Source organism: Myotis nattereri (genome assembly GCF_964212035.1).
Source record: "Myotis nattereri genome assembly, chromosome: 13".
Lineage (NCBI taxonomy): Eukaryota > Metazoa > Chordata > Mammalia > Chiroptera > Vespertilionidae > Myotis > Myotis nattereri.
Window position 1 is genome coordinate 22,770,959 of NC_138088.1, and position 18,495 is coordinate 22,789,453.

Genomic DNA, 18,495 nt, shown 5'->3' on the forward strand with positions numbered 1-18,495 from the left:
TTAGGAACCGGAACAGAGGTTAGAGATTTGTAACCTACACTCTATGGGGGATCCTCAAAGTTTGAGTAATTATATGAAATTGTGGCCTGGCCAGTGTGGCTCAGTGGTTGAATACTGACCTCTGAACCAGGAGGTCACTGTTCTATCCCTGGTCAGTGCACAGGCCCAGGTTGCGGACTCAATCCCTGGTTGGAGGCATGCAGGAAGCATCTGATTAATGATTATCTCTCATCATTGATGTTGCCAATTCTCTCTCCCTCTCACTTCCTCTTAGAAATCAATATATATATAAAGAGATTGTGCACAGTGTGTGAGTGTGTGTGTGTGTGTGTGCATTTTCATGGGGGGGGGGTACCCATAAGTTTGATCACATTCTCAAGATTTGTGTGACCTACTGCCCTGAATTGTTGATTAGGATTTTCTTGATATGTTCTATATGTTCCTTGTAATGCTAATTCTGTGAGATAATCATTGAAAATGGTAATCAAATGAGTTTTGAAAATTCTATATGCGTCATCTCTTTTGTACATTTAAGTTTCATATTAATATGCTATATATTTCACAAAATCCTGGAGTTTTTATGCCTACCTAACTTTTCTTTTTAACCCCAGTGTTTCTTAAACTACTTAGTAATGTTTTATTTTCTCTTAAATTTTTCCAAATATGTCCCATGAACAATAAAAGAAGATATGGTTTACATTAAACAAAAGTAAATGTATGGAAAAAATTTGTATCTAAATTTATGATTTCCCTTTCACTGCTGTTTTTGCCCTCATTCTGTATGAATCACATTTGTTCAGATGATATCTCCATCTCATGGCCTCCTCACTTGCATTGATCTTTATCTTAAACACTAGAGGCCCAATGCAGGCAAGTCCTGCAAGAGTAGGCCTTCCTTCCCCCAGCTGCCGGCACCAGCTTGCACCGGCTTCCCTCCAGCTTCCCTCCAACACTTGGGACCCAGGCTTCCCTCATAGCCCTGGCTTCATCTGGAAGAATGTCGGTCTAATTAGCATATTATGCTTTTATTATTATAGATTATTGTAGCCATTTATTCCAGTGGCCAATCTAAATATGTATGGCTTCCAAATTGTTAATGTTAGTCTCACCTTTTCTCTTAGCTGGGGCCTGTATATCCAACTATTTGTTAGGCATCTTCACTTATTGGCACATGTGTAGGGATATCTTAAAATTAATATGATCAAACAAGATTTCCTGATTTCCTTTCTAAAATCACTCTTCTGCCGAAACCGGTTTGGCTCAGTGGATAGAGCGTCGGCTTGCGGACTGAAAGGTCCCAGGTTCGATTCCCGTTAAGGGCATGTACCTGGGTTGCGGGCACATCCCCAGTAGGAGATGTACAGGAGGCGGCTGATCGATGTTTCTCTCTCATCGATGTTTCTAATTCTCTATCTCTCTCCCTTTCTCTCTGTAAAATATCAATAAAATTTTTTATTTTATTTTTTAAAAAAATAAAGTCACTCTTCTTCTAATCTTACTCATTCTATTTAATAGTGATCCTGTTTACTCACTTCAAGCCAATCCATCAGGTAACAAAAAGATTAGCAGGAGATGGGGCTATGCTACACAATTGGGGAAGAGAACAATATGTTTGAAACTGGAGTGATTATTTTGACACCTCTTACTGTTTCCATGCCAAGATTTATTAATAAACAGACAAGTACAGCAGGCATGACCTAGGAAGTGAAGGTAACCAGAGGTTTAGAGTTCTCAGGGATGAGAGTCAGGGTCACCCCACCATGCAATGGTGCCTAGATTATCAGAGATGATGGCTCAAAATTAGGGGAATATAGTATGGATGATGGTCCAGACAATTGTGAGTCTTGGTTACAGCCTAAAGATCAATCCCATCAGTGCAGGCTGTAATTCATCTCACTAACTTGTTACGTGTTAAGCTACCCAAGAAACAAAGACCAACCAGGCTTCCAGAAAAGCCATTTCCATCTGTAATGAATTTACGCTAAGAAACAAGCAAATCTGAGCGGTACAAGTGGTGGGCTGTAGTAGATACTGTGGTAGTCTATTCTCTTTAGAAACTATGCAACGTACCCCATGCCGCTGGGAATATCAGTTGCCGAGGGTTCATGTCTATGACCTTCACTAACAATCACCTTTCACATAGAAAACATATTGCCTACAGTTATGCCACCTTCTAAGTGGTGGTCTGCAGTTAGTGACAAGCTTATATTCATGTGAATATATAATACCTCCTTGCCTCAATTTGGGAATGTCCTTATTGACTCCGGAGCTTCTTAGAGTATCATTTGCAAGGTCAGTGGTTCAGGTTTTCCTTTTGCACAGTTATGTCTTCCTTATTTTCTTTAGAGAAACTTCTTGGAGAACTCAAGAAATCTGCATGTAGTTTTTCCTGTTCAGCAGTGTCTCAAATACCAGGATTATCCTTAATTGATGATGTCTTATAAATGCTCATTAAATGAAGTCATGAATTCCTTATTTCTGTAAAAATCACTGCAGAGTAATGACCATAAGCTGACCAATGATACTCTCTCATCATTGATATTTCTCTCTCTCTTTCTCTCCCTTACTCTTTGAAATCAATAATAAAAATATATTTTAAGAAAAAGAAATGAGAATTTTGTATAATCAGACTCTTGGTTGTAGTTGTATTTTTATAAGTTTTTGAGTAAGACCTATTACAAGGTTAAAAAGAAAACGATCAGTCTTGTATCTTGTTTTGCTATTTTATAAATAAACCAAATGACTCTTAAGTGAATCTAGCTAGAAGACAGTGATCTATTATATGGTTATGGTCTCACTGCTATCAAAATTATCCTTCGATTTCTGGATTTCCCAAAGTGTTCTCACGTCAAATTCCACAAAATCAAACTTCATCATGTATTTCATCTTTATGACTGCACCAGTGTGTTTAGCTACACCAGTGGTCGGCAAACTCATTAGTCAACAGAGCCAAATATCAACAGTACAACGATTGAAATTTCTTTTGAGAGCCAAATTTTTAAAACTTAAACTCTATAGGTAGGTACATTGTTGTTAACTTAATTAGGGTACTCCTAAGGCTTAGGAAGAGCCACACTCAAGGTGCCAAAGAGCCGCATGTGGCTCGCGAGCCGCAGTTTGCCAGCCACAGAGCTATACTATTTTATTGTGGTTATGTTATCTCTCCTGGTTTCCCCAAAGTAACTACTACATTTAGAAGCACCCTAAGTTTATTCCTGGCCCTGTTATATATTTCTAGTGCTACGTAGGAAATTCTGTGCAGAAATTTAGATTGAAGAGGGTCCGATGAGGTGAGGTGATCACTCCGAAGCATATTAAGTGGATCAGGAGCAAGAAGCAAAGTTATGGCAACATAAATGCTCATAACCAGAAAATTTCCTGTTGGCCTCTTCTCATTATTCAATTTTCCCTAGGGATTTCCCATTTGAGGCTGCCATCATTAACCATGTTTCTGGAAACAAGTTAACTCCTTGGTATGTGAGAGACACCTAGAATACCCAGAAAATGTCAATAGAAGTATATTTGATACAATCAAAATTATGTTGATAGAATAACTCCAGAAATTACTTAACGTTATTTTGGAATAATGTGCTCATTTTAAAAAGGAGAAAAGCAATGCATTCAGAGATTAGTTTGTATATTCTATTTCCACTTCGGGGTCAGGAGTCCATTGGCAGTGTTTGTTCCTCGGATGTGTCAAGAGTGTGAGATTTGTGCGCTTACTGCCTGCTCATATAGATAAGAAATAGTGAGGAGAACTTTCTGATTGAAATATATCTCCCATTCCAGTCTATGAATTCTATATTCATTTTCAGCTAGGTTACCACACTGTTCTTTAATGTACTCGTTAGACATCAGAATTAGAGTCATTGACATTTTAGTTTGAATTTTTTTAATCCAAACATTGTTTGCCAAGGCCATTTTCACAAAAGAGTAAGAGTATTATTGAAAGAATAAATGAGGAGTGGGAAGACTATTTACATACCAGGAAATTTTAATGGTAAGCCCATTGTATACTTTTAATAGCTTAAGAACAATTAAACTTTGAGGTTTGGAAGAAGAGATATTAGAAAATGAAATTTTTAAAAAGTACAGTGAAGAGAAGCTTTGTCCACGTTACAGTTTCCCCCCTGATCCTTTGTGCCAATGAGAATGATCTTGGTGACCCCTATGTTCTGCATGGTGGACCTCCTATTTTATGATTAAAAGATGACACATGCTTTATTAAGAGAAAGAAATGGTTGAATGCACTATGATTTTACATTTGAAGAAGAAAAAAGCATTTTAAAAATGAGAACTATGAACAAAATGAATTTTAAAAAGTAATTTACAAGTGTTAGAATGGAACTGCAATAATGAGTGAAAATACACATTATATGTGAAAGTTGCTAGAGTAGGCTTTTATCTTCAAACAAATATATGCCTAATATCAATGTCACAGCTAATTAAAGAACTAAGAGCGAGAAGGAAGATTTAATATTAGGGGCTATCTAAAAAGCAGCAATGTTCCGAGAGTTTCTTTAATTATCCTTCCTATTGTTAATGCTAGGTCTTCCTCCGACAGTGTGCGATACTGTATAGGCAGGTGCATCCATTTGATATTGCACAGGCTGCTTCAAAAGTGGAGTGAGGGGTGAAACAGCAGTAAATGCCAGTGATATATGTTCTTTAGATGTGGTTTTGGTAGAGTTGAGAGTAGGTAATAAAAATGACGAATTGACTCAAATCTTCCTCCCTTTTTCTTTCTTTTAAGCACAGTTGTTTAAATCCCCTATGTGGTTGGAATACATGCATGTGTGAGAAAGCATTCTGCTTAAAGTAGTTGGGTGTTTTTGCATAATCACATAAATCTGTTATCTGGTGTTTAATATTGTTGGAAAGTCAGACCATAGATATTTATTATTATCAGAGGGGTCTTCTAAAGAGTAAATTCACACCAGTTTAACAAAACAGAGCAACTTAGTGACTACTAGATAAATTCCTTTGAAAAATTTTGTTCAGGGAGCTCTTAAACCTTAAGAAAACAAAGCATATCACTACAATCTACTGTTGCTATGAGGAAGATTTCACTGAATAGTCATGGAAACTTATGAATATAACTATTTATAATTGCATGATTATGCTAGAGCAGTAACATCAAGAAATGGTTTAAAGTAAAAGTCCTTTAGTCAGACTTTCTGGTTCAACTCTAGCTGTACCATTTATTACTAATATTCAAACTTGGAATAGGTTATATTTACTTTTTTTTTTCCTTTGAAAAGAATGAGGATAATAGTAATTATTTTTGTGTTATTTATATGATTAAAGGAGACGATACTATGTCAACAATATACAGTAAGTGTGCTTTGTATTGTATACATAGGGGTTGGCAAAAGTAAGTTTATAGTTGTGAGTACGCAAAACAGTTTATTCTTGTATTATTATACGTTAACTAGTAGCCCTGTGCACGAATCTGTGTGCCAGTAGGTCGCTGCTGCCCTCCTGTAGCTCCCCCTGTCCCCTCCCCCCTCCTCCCCTCATAGCTTGCTGCCCTGCCTGCTCCTGTAGCTCTCCGCAGCCCGCTTGTTCCTCGCTGGCCCACCCTCCTGCTGATCTGTGATCTGGTTGTGATGCGCTTGGTCGTTATGCCTCAGGACATAATGACTAATTAGCATATTCCTCTCTTATTATATAGGGTTATTGTATTATTTTCCATATGAACAACATATGTGTATGCATATGTCTTCCACATACAAGTACTGAAGATTAAGTTTAAATTATAACTATACTGGCTTTTTCTTCCTATAGTTTCAAGTTTAAATAACCAAAAATTGATACAGAAAAAAGATTTCCATAGATTCTTAATTTTTCCCTGTCACATTGGAAATCCAGACAACAACAAGCATATAGACCAGTGGTTCTCAACCATCCTAATGCTGCAATCCTTTAATACAGTTCCTCATGTTGTGGTGAGCCCCAATTTCATTGTTACAAATTGAATATAATTAAAGCATAGTGATTAATCATAAAAATAATATGTAATTATATATGTGTTTTCCGATGGTCTTAGGTGACCCCTGTGAAAGGGTTGTTCGACACTCAAAGGGGTTGCAACCCACAGGTTGAGAACCGCTGATATAGACCATTTATATTACATGAGTAGTGGAAAGTAAACTCTTCAATGGATATGAAAACCTACAGTATTTTGTATTCCATTCCCATTCTCAGTGGCAATGAAGAGTGCCTAAATATGAAGAAATGAAAGAGTAAAGAGCAACTCCTACCTATTTAAAATGGTGATTCTCAAAATGGGAAGAGCCCTCCTTTGAGTGTCAAGAAGATGCATACGGTTGGGAAACATTCCTCAAAATTATTCTCAAATGTTCTTAGTTTCTTTTCTGTTTGGATTGGTTGCCGATAGATATGCTTTTCTTTTTTAAAATATGTTTTTATTGATTCCAGAGAGGAAAGAAGAGGGAGAGAGAGAGATAGAAACATCAATGATGAGAGATAATCATTAAACAGTTGCCTCCTGCATGCCCCACACTGGGGACTGAGCCCGCAACCTGGCCATCTGTCTTGGAATCCAAACATGGTATACTGCTTCATAGGTCAATACTTAACCACTGAGCAACACCAGCTGGGCACTATCCTTTTTTTTTCTTTCTTCTTCTTCTTCATGGAGAGATGATACTGCTGCTGGCACTTCCAGAGAAATCTGATTTTGCCTCCCCAAACCATAGTGCTGGATAAATGTCTCATTCTACTGTGTAGTAAAAACTAAAGAGTTAAAATGTCTACTTAGGTTGACAAGACAGTCTGAAAACATGTTACTTTTGACATGTAACCAACACAGAGATATGGTTAGTATGGCTGGGAGGGGGATGTATAACAAATCCAATCACCAATGGTCTTACCAAGAGAACAGAGTTGGAGCAAATTAGGAAGACAGAAGGTTGAGTTTGAAGTCTGTTTTTTTAAGGAACATCTTGAAACAGAAAAAAGCACAACCTTGTAAGCCAGTGCAGTACAAAACAGGAACACAGGGCATCTGAGTCCAGTTCATTATGTACTGCTCCAAGGTGGAGTGCTGCAAAAGCATAGGAAATGCAGTTGGGAGTGTTACAAGGAGAAGGCTGGGGGCTTTAGAGAAAATGTTTCAGAGACATTTATGTGGTTTTGAGTTGGGGGATGTATGGGAGTTCCTGCACATGACTGGGAAGACATATGATGTCCTCAAGGAGGTCAAAGAGTAGCAAATGCTTGAAAATAGACAAACTGTTTAATCAATTAAAATATTACCTAGAGCTCATCCCATTATATATTTCTTTATTTTAAAGTAATTCCTTTATTAATTGAAATAACATAATTTATTCAGTACATGGTATATGCCAGACATCAAGATAATTATTTAATGTAAATTACATAACTTAGCACCATAACCCTAGGTTTTGTTTAATGCTGAACATTCATTCTATCAAAATTTTTATTAGCTCTAAACTAGAGCTGTGTACAAGGAGTGAAACCGTGGGTATTTGACCCCCAAACTGTTTTTCATCCCTATAAACTTATCAAAATGTGTACAAAGATAATGTTAAATCCAAATTGGTGATACCATTGAAACATGGCCCTTTAGACAGTTGCCTAACTCTTCCATATGTCATTTACATAATAAGAAAAAGGTAGATGTTTGCACAATCCCATCAGTGTTAGCCTGGTGTTAGGGCATCACTCCTACTTCCTCCCTCTATAGCAGCGGTTCTCAACTTGTGGGTCACGACCCCTTTGGGGGTCGAATGACCCTTTAACAGGGATCGCCTAAGACCATCGGAAAACACATATATAATTACATATTGTTTTTGTGATTAATCACTATGCTTTAATTATGTTCAATTTGTAATAATAAAATACATCCTGCATATCAGATATTTACATTATGATTCATAACAGTAGCAAAATTACAGTTATGAAGTAGCAATGAAAATAATTTTATGGTTGGGGGTCACCACAACATGAGGAACTGTATTAAAGGGTCGCGGCATTAGGAAGATTGAGAACCACTCCTCTATAGTAACCCCATCCTTTGAATGTTCTGCCTCCACCTATTTTTTACAAATATAAATTGTTTTCTCTAACCACTTTATGTAAATGTATTCATAAGTTGTTCTCTAAAATAACAATATGTTGTTGTTCTTTGTTTATTATTTTAGTACCTTTTAATTTATATAGTTGTCTCTCAATGGACCATAACCTTAAGACAACCAACACTTTTAAAGAATATTATTAGTGTTTACCTTAAAATTAGCAAAGTGCCCAGAACATAGTAGAAATTCAATAAATAATGTATTAAGTGTATAAATGAAGTCAATCAGGTAATACTTTACAAATAATATTTCAGGTTCCTGTTAATTGTTGTATTAACATATGAATGAATACACTGAGTATAATTTGCAAAATAATTTATAGAATAAAAAATGCCAAGGTACAGTGTTTGTTTAACAATTTTTATTGAGTGCTTATCAAGAATATAATAATATGTTTATTATATTCTTGATGGTCCTTGGTCTGAAGATTCAATAAATGAGGAAGAAACATTGTTTTTCTTCAAAAAGTTCATATATAACAGAGAGATAAACAGATAAAAAGAGATATGAACAACCAGAGCATTAACAAACTCTATGCATCTAATCAATAGTTTTCATGATAAAAAATGCTAGCAATTAAATTAGGTAATGTCTCTTTAATGCTATATGACGTTGGATTGGTGATTATCTTCTTATGTTTCCTGACTTAACAGTAACATTAAAAATAGTATGCGATAATAATAGCCAGATGTTTTTAAGATGAATTTTTCTCAGGTACATCACACTCATTTGAGATGAAATCAGTTACCCTTTTGTTTTAATTGCCTCTTTATCTGTACTTCCAAACTGAGTAAACTATTTTCTATTTTTCTATTTTCCTTGTGAAGATGTTTTCACCCTTATACACATTAAATCTACTAAGCTATAAAACATATATACAAATATATATGTATGATTGTGTATATGTGTATGTCTTCAGGATTTCAGTTATTTTTAGAGATGTTGTGAACCATTGTTTCTTTAGGCATTTGTATTCATAGTTTGTTGTTTTATTTTTTAAAAAATATATTTTATTGGCTTTTTACAGAGAGGAAAGGAGAGGGATAGAGTTAGAAACATCAATCAGCTGCCTCCTGCACACCCCCTACTGGGGATATGCCCGCAATCAAGGTACATGCCCTTGACCGGAATCGAACCTGGGACCCTTCAGTCCGCAGGCCTATGGATGCTCTATCCACTGAGCCAAACAGGTTAGGGCAGCCGTGGGCAAACTATGGCCCGCGGGCCGGATCCGGCCCATTTGAAATGAATAAAACTAAAGAAAAAAAAGACCGTGCCCTTTTATGTAATGATGTTTACTTTGAATTTATATTAGTTCACACAAACACTCCATCCATGCTTTTGTTCCGGCCCTCTGGTCCAGTTTAAGAACCCACTGTGGCCCTCGAGTCAAAAAGTTTGCCCACCCCTGGGTTAGGGCATAGTTTGTTGTTTTAATGAAGAGATAATTTTCACATAAATAATTTATAAACACATGGTATGAACTTATTTTGGTTGAGGCAGACAAGTGGCATTGTTAATATCAAGGGAAAATGTGTATTTTTCTTGGCACCTGACGGCAAATTACATAAGTAAGATCATATAAAAATTAACCTTTGAAGGGCTGAAAGTATAAGTCATATAAGTTCACTATGGGGGAAGCACTGTCATAAAGCATGATTAGACTAAATTCATCGCATATGACCATATTCAGTGAAATATGATAATTTAGGGCTCATACAGCAATTTTCTTTCTTTCTTTATTTTTATTTTTTTAAAATATATTTTATTGATTTTTTACAGAGAGGAAGGGAGAGGGATAGAAAGTCAGAAACATCAATGAGAGAGTAACATCGATCAGCTGCCTCCTGCACACCCCCTACTGGGGATGTGCCCACAACCAAAGTACATGCCCTTGATCGGAATCGAACCTGGGACCCTTTGGTCCACAGGCCGACGCTCTATCCACTGAGCCAAACCGGTCAGGGCAGCAATTTTCTTTAGATAACGGATGGCATAAAGTCTATGGTATAGCAGGATAATGAGCAAAGAAATTTTGCATTTTGGCTTCATATTTCTTGATAACAGATGACATTTTGTTAATGTTATATCTAAAGTTTCGTGCGAATATAAAGTATGAGTATAATAGTCTAGTTCTTATATAAATTATTTAATATTATTTTATAATATTGTCTAACAGCCCCACTTTTCCATACATGCACCGTATGCCAAAATTATGATGCAATGTAGGATCCCATGCATTTGAATTTACTTGACTGTCAAAGTCAAGCTTTGTGTTTATCATTTGGGCATAACATCTTATACCTTCTGTGTGTTTTTTTATTAAAATTATATTGTTTTAAGGGATCAATTTTTTTTTAAAATGTTGAGAACTGAGGAAAAGATACAAGAGGCAACCTAAAGCAGGAAAGGTAAATAAATCAGAACCCATGGACACATAGCATTAAGAAAATATCCCTAGCCAATTTTAACTCAGGTGTTTTATTGATGTGTATAACACTATAGGGAAATAAAATTATGCCAGCTTTCCAAAATGTATGAGGAGAGCACGAGTAATTATAGTTCCTCAAGTTTATCATTTTATAGCTATCTAAGGAACAAGGTAGGCCGCTGACCCTAAAATAGTGAGATAAAAACCACTGATATGAGTGGAAATTGCTATTTGCAGCTCAACAAACATGCTTGGAAAAGGAAATAAAATAGAAAAGGCAACAAAATGAAAATTAAAGAAAAACTAAATTAGACCAGATGTTGCGAATCTGTTTTTCATGCAGAGATGCTTAAATGCAGGGAACGGCCTTCCAGGCAAGGTTGCTGAGATAATAACACTGAATCTGTTCAAGATGGTTTGCTTAGATGGTCTTATGGTGGAGATTTAGAACTAATAGGAGACTAAGCTGTGTAGGTCAGCTTTGCTCTTTGCATTTAAAAAAGTCTCATATATTTATTCAAGATCTTGAACAAAGATTATATTTCTCTGGCCTTTTTTTTTTTTTTTTTTAAGACTTAGCATAAAAAAAAAAACAACAGGCACACAACATATTCTGTTTCACATTTTAATCAATCTTTTAAACAGCTTACTTCCCATTATTACTAGCAGTTGTTATCATGTTACCTTTCTCTCTGATCTCTGATTTTATTATCATGGCCTCATTATAGTATCTCCCCACTGGCTTCCCCTACTGTGATCCTTATTACATGGATGTTTGTTCCATGTGCTACTGTCTTTCATCATGTTTGAATCTTGGAAAAAAAAATTTTCTGTCTACAATATCTTGTAGACAGATTGCACTGGTCTCATGCAATCATTGCAATTGTTGGACATCTGACTGCTTCATGCCAATATTCCATTCTGGAAATTTCTGTGTGAAAGAAAAGCTTGTTCTTGAATGAAGAATTAGGAAATAAAAGAACTATTTTATTTTTAAAATCTTTAAATAGGAAGTTTTAAACTTTTTGTGTCTCTTTTTTTCTGAAATTGAATCTAGCATGAACTAAGGTGTCCATACACAAAGAACATGGATTATACTTTGCAAGCCATGAAAGAGGTAACTAAAAACCATTGAAATGTGCAAAGAAAAAAAGATATAAATAATACAAAACTATCTAGTAAACTAATATTTATATATTGTTTATAGTATAAAAAACTCTCCCAATAAAGTAGCTTTTGGTAAATTCTTCAGTTTTTATACAGGCATCACTCTAGCAATGAGTCCCACAGGTGTCCGTTAGTTGTGTTTAAAATTTCATAATGGGAGACAGCAGAGATTGTTGAACATATATGTATCATTTGGTGAATTGCTCATAAATATTTTTTATCTGTCACAGAAAAATAAAAAAAAAAACATTGTTTTACCTTTTAATTAGGTAGCTCTTCCACAGCGTTTGCATTAACTAGGTCCATTTACAAGTTGTTAATACATGTAATTGACTCTAAATTTTACTTTCACATGGATACTCAACTTATAATTAAGGTGAAAAACTTTATAATCATTCTCTTGAAATTTTAATTTGTGACAGTTTCATGTAGTGATCTCAATACCTTTAAAATAAAATTTAGTGAACTGCACTGTTAATTATTTCTGCCTGAATACATCCTGTGTATTTTAGAAAAAAAATTATTTATATACTAGAGGCCTGGTGCACGAATTTGTGCACTGGTGAAGTCCCTGGGCCTGGCCTTTGCCCTCTTGCAATCCAGGACCCATTGGGGGATGTCGGACTGCTGGTTTTAGCTTGGTCCCCACAGGCCAGGCCAAGGGACCCCACTGGTGCACATATCTGTGCACCAGGCCTCAAATGCATATAAGATCTTTGGTTAATCTCTCCCCTCCCTACTCCCTCCCTACTTCCTTCTGAGATAAATCAGTCTGTTCCATGTTTCCATGTCTGTGTGTTGAGTGTTTGCTCCTTGGTGGTCAGTGCACATCATAGCTACCAGTTGAATGGTTGCTTAGGCATATATATATATATATATATATATATATATATATATCCATAAAAGGTTTTTACTAACCTTTTAATATATGAATAAATACATGTTTATTTAATAAAATTTTGGATCCTGTGTATGTTTTCAGAGTTAGATTAAACAATGAATAACAGTATAAACATACATAGAGCATCAAGTAAAAGTGAATTCTTCTGAGAAAAATTGCTGATGATTGATGAAATTAGCTTCTAGTTCAGAGGTTGTAGGATGACTGAGAAGGATCTATTAGACGCAGGGGTGGGCAAACTTTTTGACTCGAGGGCCACAATGGGTTCTTAAACTGGACCGGAGGACCGGAACAAAAGCATGGATGGAGTGTTTGTGTGAACTAATATAAATTCAAAGTAAACATCATTACATAAAAGGGTTCGGTCTTTTTTTTTTTTTTTTTTTAGTTTTATTTATTTCAAACGGACTGGATCCGGCCCGCGGGCCGTAGTTTGCCCACGGCTGTATTAGAGAATCTTCTAGAGCAGCGGTTCTCAACATGTGGGTCGCAACCCCTTTGGCGGTCGAACGACCCTTTCACAGGGGTCGCCTAAGACCATCCTGCATATCAGATATTTACATTACGATTCATAACAGTAGCAACATTACAGTTATGAAGTAGCAATGAAAATAATTTTATGGTTGGGTCACAACATGAGGAACTGTATTTAAAGGGCCAGAAGGTTAGGAACCACTGTAGAGAGCTTTGTGAAAATGTCAGGGAGAAACTCCATGGGAAGGTAAAAGATAAGCACAGACTATAGAAATCTGAGTTGGGATGAAGTATATTGAGTTTCCTGTAAGGATTGTTCCTATATATTTGAAGCAGTGTCTTTTACCATTCGCTTTTTAATCATCCTTTGATTTTTCTCTCTAATTACATATAGTTTTGTAGGGACTTCCATATTTTTAGAAACAATCATGTGGATTCATAATATTTTGTGAATGACACTGATTTGAGAATAAGAAATCATACCTTGAAATTACTTCTAACCTCATGGACCTGTTTGTCATTTGTGTGGCAAATTCCAGATGTTGATAGGTTCCTTGAAAGTATCACTCATGAGACCAAGAAAGAAAATTCATCTACTGGAGAGGGACTACTCTGAAATTTTTGCATCTGAGAACAAAATGTAAGGAAAAAATAAATTTCAATGAAAGGACAATATGACTGAGTTTAAAATAAATTCATTGACTGAGGAAATGAACTTCCCTAAGGCATCTATCTAATAACAGTCTTGCCCTTTTTAATTGTTAGCCTTTTCTTTTCATGTATAGAGATATTGTATTTTAGAAATTGAAATAATTAAGCTGCATACTTAATGTTATGGGGAAATAAAAATAAATAAAATTTCCCAGGTTATAAACAACTCGTTTGTTCCTAATTTTATCTGTTCATTTAAAATTTTATGTATTTTATTCTTTGGGGTTTCTGTTCTACTATATGTATCATATACCTCAAGATGTCACTTAAAATAGTGCCATGATTTTCTTTCTTTTTAAAAAAATGTTTTTAATTATGTTTTGGAGAGAGAAGGGGGGAGAAGGAGAAACAGAAACATCATTTCAAGAGAAACATTGATCTGCTGCCTCCTGCACACCCTAATGTGGATTGAGCCTACAACCGGGTATGTGCCCTGAGCGGGAATTTCACTGTGACCTCTTGATTCCTGGATTGATGCTCAACCACTGAGCCACCCCAGGATTTTTTTTTTTATTCCTGTGCCCCATAATACAAATTTTTGTAATTCAACATGCAAGTTATTCTGTATTTTCAATCCTAAACAAGGAATAGCACCCAAGCAAATACCGACTATTTTCTACAAGAGTTTTCAACAACAGAGGCATTCAACATTAGCATCCCGTGTGCAGAATTGAATGGTTTTATTGCTTAATATGGGAGAATTGCTCACTACTGTCTGTTCCTGCTGACAGTCCTGATGTTCACTCTGGTAATATCCTCGAAGCTATTTTTTTTTTTTTTTTAACTCAGGGCTTTGATATTAGATGTTAATAGGTTCTTGGTCTATGGGAGAGGAAGCAATGAGACAATTAACATGGAAAAGCTCAGTCAAAGAAAAGTCAATGGAAAAGGCTGAATGAGAATGACTAAGGTTTGGTTTATTTTTCTGTTTATTTGTCAGGATAAGGACAGCATAAAATGTTCTGTTGCCCTGGACTTGCTTCTACACGATAATAGTAAATAGTGAGGCATAAAACTTTGTTCATTTCTTCTTCTATGACCATCTCTCCAGTGACATCTCTAGAATGCTTTAGATTTCCTTTGGCTATGATGGCTCCATTCATTTCCAGAATATTAACTTTACTAGAGCACTGTTCTTGAAAGCTTTGTATAATTAAGACTAACTTTCTAACTGCATAGATGATAACTCATGCCCAATTAAAATTAGTGTTGAAACTTTTAATGCATTTTGTTATCTATATATACACAAGGCTAATATGCTAAGTGTCTGTCTGACCAGTCACTATGACACGTACTGACCACCAGGGGGCAGAAGCTCAACTCAGGAGCTGCCGTGATGCGCAGTGGCCATTTACAGAGAAATGGCACCATGGACCTGGTGCCCGCAAAGCAACACTTGGCTTCCCTGAAGTGGGACACAGGCCCCGCCACCACCCCGGAGCAACAGCCCACCAAATTGCAGCCTATGCTGCCGCCGCCACCGAGACCCCATGGCGCAAAATGCGCTCACAGCCCATCCCAGCCCAGAAATGGTATCTGTGGGCGCCTGGTAATGATGTCACATAACAACGCCCAGCTTCCTCTCCCTAGCGACTAGTCTCCTTGCAGTTTCTTCAGCCTAGGAACATGACTTGCTTTATAGCCAGGTGGAAACATTTTTTCTGTGCCTCATCTCATTTGATCCTCACAGAAATCCTGGAGTAGGTAGATAGGAGACTCAGTGGAATCTTCCTCTTTTCATTAGCCAGAAAATGGAGATTTAGAAAGCTTAGAAACTTGACCCAACTGAAAAGAAGTAAGAAATGGTGGACCTGGAAAATGACTTCAGGTTTTCTCACTGCGCAGAATATATCAAACACTGCTGCAGTTAAATAGTTTACCCTTGGTTCTCCCTGCATGATCTACAATAATAATCTGCTTTGTGTTGATACTTATTGTTGTGTTGCTGACAATTACCTGAAAGAGAAGTTGGGGTGCTTCACTGGGTTGGAAAAAGTTTAGCTAAATCAGAAAGCAGGTCTAATTAAACAAGTTTATTTCATATATATATAAAGGCTAAGTTGACTCACGCATGCGCGATACATATAAAGCTCTCGCTGGTGCCAATTGCGCATGTGTGTTTAGATCTGTCATTGTTGATTGTGAATTTGGTTGATACTCTATAGAGAAAGGGCGAATAGCAATATTAGATTATTTCCTCTAATTAATTTTCTTTCAATGTGTACAAATTCATGCACCAGGCCATTAGTATAATTATATAGATCTTTTGCACAACTTTATAAACGTTAGAAAATTTTTAAGCCTATAAGATATCTTTTTAAACTAAAAATCACATATCATCTGTATATCTTCTTTGTGATGTTTCTGCTCAGATCTTTTGCTTATATTAACTGAGTTTATGGTTTTCTTACTATTGAGTTTTAAGATTTTTTTTTTTTTTTGTATATTTTGGATACCAGCCCTTTATTAGGTATGTTTTGGAAATATTTTTTCCAGGTCTGTTGCTTGTCTTTTCATTCTCTTGAACAGAAGTCTTTTTTGTTTGTTTTTCTGTTTATTTGTTAGGTCTTTGTTTTTTATGAAGTCCTAGTTTTCATTTTTTTTCATCACTTATGCTTTCAGTGTTGTATTTACAAAATCACTTTCAAATTCAAGGTTATTTAAAATATTTTCCTAGGAGTTTTATAGTTTTGCCTTTTACATGTAGGTCTATGAGTCCACATGCAATTTTTGCTTTACACTTTTTCACGTGGGTAGAAATAAAATACTTGCAATATTAGTAGCTTCTAAGTCAAAGCACACAGTCAAAGAATAATTTTCCAAGGGGAAAGCAAGACTTTTGGAAATTTAAGGTGAGCATGTGTCAAAATTCATTGTTAATAGCCACCAAGATAATAATGCTTTGTTAAGAAGAACTGGATAAAAAAAGAATAGTTAAATAAAATTTCTAATTTAGAAACAAAACTGATAAATGTCCTACAGAACAATAAAAATGTAACCTTTGGAATGATCTTTTCTCTAAAAATCATTCCATCTCTACCATATAAAATTCATTTGCATTTCTATGTGACAAGACTCATTTATAGGCTATCAGTTTTAAGAAAAAAATGAGCATCTACCCCTACAGAATTGTAAAATATTCTAACCAGCAGTAAATAGCAAGTGGGACAAAGGTTCATACTCCTGGAGAATTAGATATCTGCCAGGTAGGGCTGAATCACAATATCTGCCCAACAGCATGTGCAAAAGATAAGCAATCGTACCTTTGGTCTATTTCTGAGCTTTTGATAAATTTCTTAACTACTTCACAGAAGAAACTGTGAGAACTTACATAAGACATACTAAAAGAAATATGAAGGCTTCAGTTACTGTATTTTTGTGGTTTTTATTTCTATAGATTTGTGTCTGCATAAGTACTATAGAGTTCCTATAAGTATGGGTTGGAAAAGAACTAGTTTGAGAATAGAAATCTTGAACTTTACTTTTCTTTGGTTCTTTGTCATAAAGAGGTCAGGAGAGTCTGAGCAAGTTAAAGTCCAATGAAGAATAAAAAGCTTCTAGTGCAGAGACACTGGACAAACTTTTGGGATAAAGGTTAATAAAACTTCATTAAAGTGATCAAATAATGATAATTTTGACTATTATATTTTTGGAAGACTGAAAGACAATGAAATAAATAATTCTTTCTGTTTACCAGCTTGTAAACCCTTTGCAGATAGATATTTTGCTTTATCTTTGATATCATTTACATTTTTTAACACATAGTATTACTTAGGTTCAGAAGAGGAAACTGAGGAAAAGTCTTAATGATGTCAAAAAGGGGTGGTGAATATTAGCAAAGTTTTACATTAGCTACATGCATGCTCTTACTCTCAAAATAGCAATTGCTGAGATTTTTATGTAGTAGGTTACCAATTAATTTGCAGACAAATCATCATGATCAATTATTGGCAAATAAATTTTGACCACCTTTAAGTAGATACACGAAATTAACATATAGGGTTGTATTCCATTTGCTTTTTTGTTTAATGTTGTTTTTTGGTAAAAGAGAAAGAAAAATTAGTATATGTTTGTTTTTATTTACTGAACATTAGTGTAGTTGCCTATTAATGACTTTTAAATTTATAGCCATAGCCTTGGCTGAGTAGTTTAGTTGACCTGATACACGAAGGTTGCGTTTTGATGCATGGTCAGGGTACATACAAGAATCAACCAATGAATGTACAAATATGTAGAACAACAAATCAATGTCTCTCTGTCTCTAAAAATCAATAATTTTTTTTAAAATATTTAAATTTACACTTATAGATCCAGGAGTGCAAAAATAGAAATTTATTTTCTTATAATTAAACTAGAGGCCCGGTGCACAAATTTGTGCACTCAAGGGGGAGGTGGGGTCCCTCAGCCCGGCCTGTGCCCTCTCGCAGTCTGGTACCCCTCGGGAGATAACGACCTGCTGGCTTAGGCCTGCTCCCGGGTGGCAGAGGGCAGGCCCAATCCCTAGGTGGTGCAGCCCCTGGTCAGGCTCAGAGCAGGGCCGATTGGGGAGTTGGGGCGCCTTCCCCTGTCATGCACAGAGCAGGGCAGATTGGGAGGTTGCAATGCCACCCTCAGTCATGCTCGGGGTAGGGCCGATTGGGGGGGGTTGGGGCACCGCCCTGTCACACTCAAGGCAGGGTCAATGGGGA

The 18,495-nt window shown here is 36.0% G+C and overlaps 1 protein-coding gene across 1 annotated transcript in view; it reads left to right on the forward strand.

Annotated features, from left to right (window-relative positions):
* CTNNA3 (catenin alpha 3) overlaps window positions 1-18,495 on the forward strand; it is a 1,265,562-nt gene that overhangs the window by 899,013 nt on the left and 348,054 nt on the right. The window lies entirely within an intron of this gene.